Genomic DNA, 7,903 nt, shown 5'->3' on the forward strand with positions numbered 1-7,903 from the left:
GGAAGGAGGGGCAGCTCTAAAGGATGCTCAGGATAGAAAGATTGAAGCTTTCCTTAAGCAAGCTTTGAGGCCATGGCGATGAATCTGCAAATTGCTTCTTGTTGATCCCTGGTGACTTGAGCTAATCTGCGTCTCTCTCAGGAACCTGAGGGAACGGTTTCAGATAATGGAACCAGGAGCCGCCTTCTTAGCTGATGTGGGCTGTGACCTTGTGCACACTGCTGCAAGAGGAGTTGCTTCAGTGATAGCAGCTAGACAGCAGCTGTGGCTATGAAACTGGTCAGCAGACACCATTTCTAAGTCCAGTCTCACTAAGTTGCCCTTTAAGGGCTTTCTGTTTGGCAGTGAATTGGAGAAGATGGCAAACAAATGGGGGGAAGCCCAGGTCCTTGTTTGCAGAAGATAAGAAGCCAGCTTCACGTCCTCTTCGGACAAGTGGCTGCTCTTAAGACTACAGGCTATTTCATCCTTATGGGGGGGGTGGGGGGAGGCGCTTCCTCTCAAAGAGTTTGACCCTTCGGTAGATCTCAATCCTTTCAGCCCAGAAGGTCTCGGAAGGATGCGGGCTCTGGGAATAGAGCCTCTCGATCTACTCAATGAAAGTTTGCGGACTCACCTGCTGGTGCAGGAGTTAAGCGGGTGCCTATCTCACTTTTATCACAGGTGGGTCCAGATCACGTCAGACCAATGGGTCCTGGAAGTGATTCAGGATGGCTATACTCTAGAACTCCTTTGCATTCCTCTGGATGTCTAGGATTTCTCCATGCAACTCCCCTCAGAAGAAGGTGGCAGTGGAGACTATCTTAAGGCGGTTATTGGACTTGAAGGTCGTAATTCCTGTTCCCGAATCACAAGAAAATATGGGCCGCTATTCCATCTATTTTGTCGTAGCCAAGGAGGGGTTTTCCGACCCATCCTGGATCTCAAAGGAGTCAATCATCATTTGAGGATAACTCATTTCCGAATGGAGACTGTGTGCTCCGTAATAATGGCAGTACAATCAGGGGAATACTCATGTCTTTGGATCCGACGGAAACATATCTGCATATTCCCATTTGCCGGGAACATCAACGGTTCCTGAGGTTTGCCATTCTTGGACGTCATTACCAGTTTCAAGCTCTGCCCTCCGGCCTGGCCACTGCGCCCAGAACCTTCTCCAAGATCATGGTGGTGGTAGCGGCAAGCTTGCACAAGGACAGCATCCTAGTTCACCCATATCTGGGCGACTGGTTGATTATAGCTAAGAGCATGGAGGAGCGCCTCTGGGCTTCTTGCAAGGTGGTCTTCTTACTACAAGAACTAAGCAGGGTGGTGAACTTGGCCAAGAGCAACTTACAGCTCGCTGGAGAATCTCAGTGTTCTTTTCGATATGCTTGGTTGCTCTGGATTAGCCCCGGAGGCCTTGATATGCTGATCTGCAGAGACTGTTGGTGGGAAGTCCCCTCAGATTGCCGCTTCAGAAGGATCAGTTGAGACAAGGACCCATTCTACAAGAAGATCCGGGTCGATTTTGTCTTATGGTTTGGCCCTTGAAAGGGCTCGTGTTGTGTCAGTCGGTCTCAGAAGGCTTCGCCCGACATGCCTCACCTCTATTTCAGCCTTCTCCACCAGCCTTGGGAGAATGGCGACCGTAGCGTCTCCTTGCCGCACCCTCCAGATTCCCCGGAGCGGCTCTGGCGCGGTGTCCCACCATGTTGACCTGAGGCCTCCTAGGGCGCGCGCACACCTCACGTCTTGTAGCAGTGTTGGCGCGAACCTCGGGGGCGTCCCCCTCGAGGGACGTCACTGCTTCCTTCATCAAAAGGTTGCCCATTTGCTGACTTTCACCGAGTTAGCAACAGATTGGATTCGCTCCGGTCTGAAGCTGCTCTGCCGCTTCTACACTGCTGGAAGCTACCTTCACCCTCCGGGGTTCTACTAACCTGGGTACCCGCTCCTCGGGGGCCCTTTGCTTATTTCCAGGTGCCTATCCTAATTACAGATACTCGCTCCTCGAGGGCCTGTGTGTCTATCCTGGTGCTTGCTACCAATTCTTCAACCTGCTGAAACACTACCTATCAGCTATACAGAGTGAGTATGTTAGGCTTCTGAAGATGGATCCTTGGTCCGAGGTAGAGTTGACACTACCTAAGAGGGTAACCTCTCTTGGGTCCCTACCGTCGGAAGGCAAGGCTGGACACTGGTGGACCCTTGAAGACAGAGAAGAGATCTGGATGCAGGTGCCTCCTGCAGGTCGTGTAGTCCACATATCTGGCGCCTCCAGCAGTTCGAAAGTCAGTCCAGGAGCCGAAGCTCAAAGGCTGGTCGGATGCCGGTCCAAGGGTCAAAGTCAGAAGAATGGTCGAAAGCCAGTCCAAGGGTCAAAGCCAGACGAAATCCAACCAACAGGGAGAGAAGCGGAACCAGGAACGGAAAAGCCAGGAACTCGAAGCACAAGGATACACCAAACTAGGAGCCAAGAAGCCAAGGCAAGGTCTGAGGAGTAGACCTTGCCTAAAATAGCAAACCGGAAGGTGGAGTCCACAGGGAGGAGTCATGACAATTTCCTGTCATGGCCCCTTTAAATGTACAGTCTCTGCCGCACGCGCGGCTCTAGGAAGGCCAGAGGGGGAGGAGTCAGCCCGGCCGAGCAGGGAGCCATGCAGCTTGGCCCAGCAGCGGCAGCAAAAACCACCTTAAAGGGACCTGCCTGCTTCAACGGGATCCCCAGAGGCGACCCGACGCCTCGGGTAAGTCTTCGGCCCCGGTCGCGGACTGCTGCAGCCGGCGGCCATGACACCTGGTCCCAGTTGCGGCCCGCCACGGCCAACAGCCATAACAGTACCCCCTCCTTTAGGTCTCCCCCTAGAAGGTCTGGGTTTTTCCGGGTGTTCAGAGTGAAAGTTACGGAGAAGAGTCTTATCCAGGATGTTAGTAGCAGGTTCCCAGGAATTCTCTTCTGGCCCAAATCCTTCCCAAGCTAGGAGGTACTCCCATTTGCGACCTCGTCTCCGGACATCAAGAACCTCACGAACCTGGTATATAGTCTCCTCCTCAGCCCTCAGTTGTAGAGCTTCTGGAGCCTTCCGAGAGGGCCAAGTCAGGACCAATGGCTTCAACAGCGACATATGAAAAGAACTGTGGATTCGCAGTGTGGCAGGCAAGCATAGTTGATAGGTCACGGGACCTAATTGTCGTATCACCGGAAAAGGGCCAATCTCATTGAGGGAACTCTTAAGCGGATATGTTTGGTGCTGAGCCACACCTTCTCCCCTGGACGAAACCGTGGAGCCGGTCATCGATGTCTGCCTGCAAATTTTTTTGCGGTATTAGCTGCTTTGTGTAGCATTTGCTGGGTGTGAACCCAAAGTTTCTTCAGTTGCAGGGCTGTAAGCTGGGCAGCCGGGGACGAAACAGGCAGAGGTAATGTAAAGGCGGCCTGGGTTGTCGCCCGAAAACAATTTGAAATGGTGACGCCCCGGTCGAGGTACACGCATGAGAATTATGGGAAAACTCTGCCCAGGAAAGCAATGCTGCCCAGTCGTCCTGACGAGTATTAACATACATGCGTAAAAATTGTTTCAAAGTACGATTAGTACGTTCCGCCTGACCATTGGCTTGAGGATGGAACGCTGTGGTGAAGTCCAGAGTAATGCGAAACTTGGTACAGAGGCTCCGCCAATATCAGGCCGTGAATTGTGAACCACGATCAGATGTGATGTGCTGAGGTATTCCGTGAAGGCGGAAGATATGTAACATGAATAGATGAGCCAGACGGGGAGCAGACGGGAGGGAAGGTAGCGGAATAAAGTGGACCATTTTCGAAAATCAGTCCACTACTACCCATATCACAGTATGTCCTTCAGAAGATGGAAGATCCACAATAAAATCTGTGGAGATGCGAGTCCATGGTCTCGTAGGAGTTGGAAGTGGTTGTAATTGCCCCCAAGCCTTCCCTGTACGACTCTTGTGCTGAGCACAGATCGGACATGAATCTACATAAGCACGAATATCCTTGTGCATCTCAGGCCACCAATAATGTTGTTGGAGAAGGGCCTGCGTCCGTATACGTCCCCGATGTCTGGCCAACTGGGAATCGTGTCCCCATTTTAATACTTTATTACGAAGCCTCTTGGGCACCACAGTCTTGCCAGGTGGGACGGTGAAAGTTGCAGAGATGATGATGCGAGCTGGGTCAATAATGTTTTGAATTGGCTCCTCAATGTCCTGATTGGAGAAAGATCGAGACAACGCATCAGCCTTGATGTTCTTGTTAGCTGGTCGATATCGCAGTTCGAAATCAAAACGTGTGAAAAAAAGCGCCCAGCGAGCCTGACGCAGATTCAAGCGTTGAGCTTGTTGGAGGTATACCAAGTTCTTATGGTCTGTGAAAACAGTGATATGGTGTTGTACTCCTTCTAACCACTGTCGCCACTCCTCAAATGCGAGCTTGATAGCTAGAAGTTCCTTGTCGCCAATGGAATAGTTGCGTTCAGCTGAAGAAAAGTTTCTAGAGAAGTAGGAGCACGGATGAGACATCCCTGATGCGTCAATCTGGTTCAGGACAGCTTCTGCCCCTTCAGCGGAGACATCAACCTCTACTGAAAACGGATGTCTGGGATCAGGGTGTCGGAGGCAAGGTTGTAGTAGAAAGGATTCTTTGAGAGCCTAAAAGGCTTCTTCAGCCTCTAAAGGCCAGGCCTTAATGTTTGCCCCCTTATGAGTGAGTGCAGTAAGAGGTGCAGCCAGCTTGGAAAAGTTCTGGATAAAACTACGATAGTAGTTTGCGAATCCAAGGAATCGCTGGACTGTGCGTAGACCACTAGGCTGAGGCCATTCTTGGATGCATTTCAATTTAGTGGGATCCATTTGAAAACCTTGTCTAGAGATGATATATCCCAAAAAAGGTAATGATTCTTTTTCAAAAATACATTTCTCTAATTTGGCATAGAGTTGATGCTCTCTCAGACGTTGCAATACTTGAATAACATGTTGACGATGCATCTGTAAATTACAGGAAAAAATCAAAATGTCGTCTAGGTAGACTGCCACACAGACGTAGAGCAAGTCTCTAAATATTTCATTTAAAAAGTGCTGAAAGATGGCAGGAGCATTGGTTAGTCCGAACGGCATGACAAGATATTCATAATGGCCGTCTCTGGTGTTAAAAGCCATCTTAAGAGCATTGGTTAGTCCGAACGGCATGAAAACCACCTTAAAGGGACCTGCCTGCTTCAGCAGGATCCTCAGAGGCGACCCGACACCTCGGGTAAGTCTTCGGCCCCGGTCGCGGACCGCCGCGGCCAGCAGCCATAACAGAGTACTACTTCTCCCAGTCTGTCTCTCTCTCCTACAGTGCCTTACACCACCATTGTGGGACGGGTCTCCCACGCAGAGGATCACAGACTGTTGTTATCTAATCCACTCTCTACTGCCACCTCTGGTGAACCAGACAAGCTGTATAATAAAAGATATATTCTCTGTGTTTGTGCATTGGAGTCTAGCCCGATGCTACAGTTCCCTACAGGGCTCCTCTCTGTGGGAGATACCATCACTGTTGCCCCTGAGAATCCACCAAACACCTCGATATCATAACAGCTCGGTTGTTGAAGCCTGGTTATTCTGTGGCAGTGATTTCCACTTTGCTTCAGGCCAGGACGTTTCCTACGTCTCTGGCTTACATTAGAATTTGGAGAGAGTTTTCGAGGCCCGGTGTGAGGAGCGAGGTTCTCAGTCTCTCAAAGTGGAAATTCCATTAACTTTGGAATTTTTACAAGACGGATTGCATAAAAGATTTGGCCTTTAACATCCTGAAGGTTCAAGTGGCAGCTCTCGCTTGTTACAGGGGGCGAGTCAACAGTGGGGCCTTTGTCTTCCTATCCGGATGTGGCCCCGTTTTTGAAGGGAGTTAAACATCTTTGTCCTCCCTTGCAACTGTCAGTGCCTCTGTAGAACCTGAATCTGGTCCTGAATTTCTTGGTGGGTCTGACTTTTCGACCACTACGTGGTCTCTCCTTGTAGCTGCTTTTTTTTCCTAGTGGCAATCTGTTCTACTTGTAGGGTTTCTGAGCTGCAGGCTTTCTTGCCGTGAGCCTTTTCTGCGTGTGTCTCCGAGAGCGGTACTGCTTCCGAATGTGCCTTCTTATTTGCTGAAGGTGGTTTCGGACTTTCATTTGAATCAGTCTATTTCCCTGCCCAGTGTTGGACAGGGACAGAGATAAAAGAGTATTGTATCGTCTTTTGCGTACCTTGAATGTCAAGCAGCATCTGATGCGGTACTTTGAGGTTACTAAGTCTGATCAGTTGTTTACGCTCCAGGGTGAAGATAAACAAGGTCAACTGGCGCCACGGGCAACTACAGCCTGTTGGATTAAGGAAGTCATCACAGCTGCCCACGTGGATGACTCGCCCCCTGTAGCAGATTAGACCGCATTCCATGAGGACTCAGGTGGTATCGTGGGCGGAGATTTGATTGTTGTCTCCTGTCGAGATTTGCCGAGCAGCAACGTAGTCATCCTTATACACCTTTTCCAAGCATTAACGCTTGGATGTTCGGACTTGGGAGGATACCGCGTTCGCGTGGTCGGTGTTGACAGAACCACGGGCAGCCTCCCACCCTGTTCGGGATTAGCTTTAATACATCCCACTTGTAAGGGGATTGGCCTGAGTGCAGACGGAGAAATTACTACTTACCTGATAATTTTGTTTCCTCTAAGGAAGACAGGCCAATTCCCAACCCACCTTTGGCTGTTGATTTTTGCTTTTGGTTCACCCTTTTAGGTGCGGACGATGCAGGGTGTTCTTCCTACTACTCACTGGGGGACTGGTAAGTGACTTAACCAGCCCCTCAGTTTAGTAACTGTTCATTCTGAGCTCAGTGTTCCCTGTTGGTTGGAAACATGAGTGGGTTGATTGTTATTAATCATTTTCAAGTATAATCAATTTGTCCACAGTTTGGCTTTTCCGTTGGCGGGCTGATTGTCGGGGCAGGGGTATTTAGCCGTGACATCAGCGTTTACTCCATCTCCTGGCAGAGGTGCATAACCCACTGGTGGGGATTGGCCTGCTATCCTTAGAGGAAAGGAAATTATCAGGTAAGCAGTAATTTCTCCTTAAAGGGCGTAGAAAAACCTCACACATACACACAAATCCCCTGGCAAATATTCAAGAGTGTTTGAAGAGAGGCATGCCACAGAAGGATTCAAATCTGCACAATTTTCCAAGCCCAAACACTCATTAAAGTAAGAGAGTGATATTTAGGCTACAGTGTAATGGGCAAAGCTGCAAGCATCATCCAGGCTCGTTTAATTGGGTTCCAAGGGATGTCCACCATCCTGGCGTGAGCCAAGCAGGATAGGAACATTGAATGGGATGACAAAGGGTAGAGGGAAAACGAAACAAAACAACCTCCCACAGTAGAGATATCTTATATCTCACAGTAGAGGCCTTATCTCTGTCCCCTTGCTCATCTTACAAAGTTCTACCCAGAAAAAAAAAAAAAGAGAGAGAACCTATTTTCTAAAACATGTGCTATGTGTGCGGGCCCCACATATACCGAACCTCCCCCTGTCAGAGTCCTCATGTATCCCCTGACATGTCCTGAAAATTTGGTGTGGATAGGACACCAAACAAAAATATTATCAGGGAACGTACAGACACATACGGAATGATGTCATAAGCCTTCTTTCCTTCAAAGAGTAGGGAAAAAAAAATCAGGAACAGTTTCCCCCCCTTTCTCCCGCCACAGCGGAGCTGAGAATAAGGTGACTAAATGCAATGGGGTAGGGGAGTGTCGAGACCTTTTAACAAAAACAAAATGGGATCCTCAAAGAAAGCTTCCCCCTGCTGTAAGGCCAAATTTGTGTCTAAGAAGTACAGCAAGAAGCAGAACCGGGCCCACGTTGAATCAAACGTGGTGTCTGGT

Source organism: Rhinatrema bivittatum, chromosome 19 (genome assembly GCF_901001135.1).
Source record: "Rhinatrema bivittatum chromosome 19, aRhiBiv1.1, whole genome shotgun sequence".
Taxonomy (NCBI): domain Eukaryota; kingdom Metazoa; phylum Chordata; class Amphibia; order Gymnophiona; family Rhinatrematidae; genus Rhinatrema; species Rhinatrema bivittatum.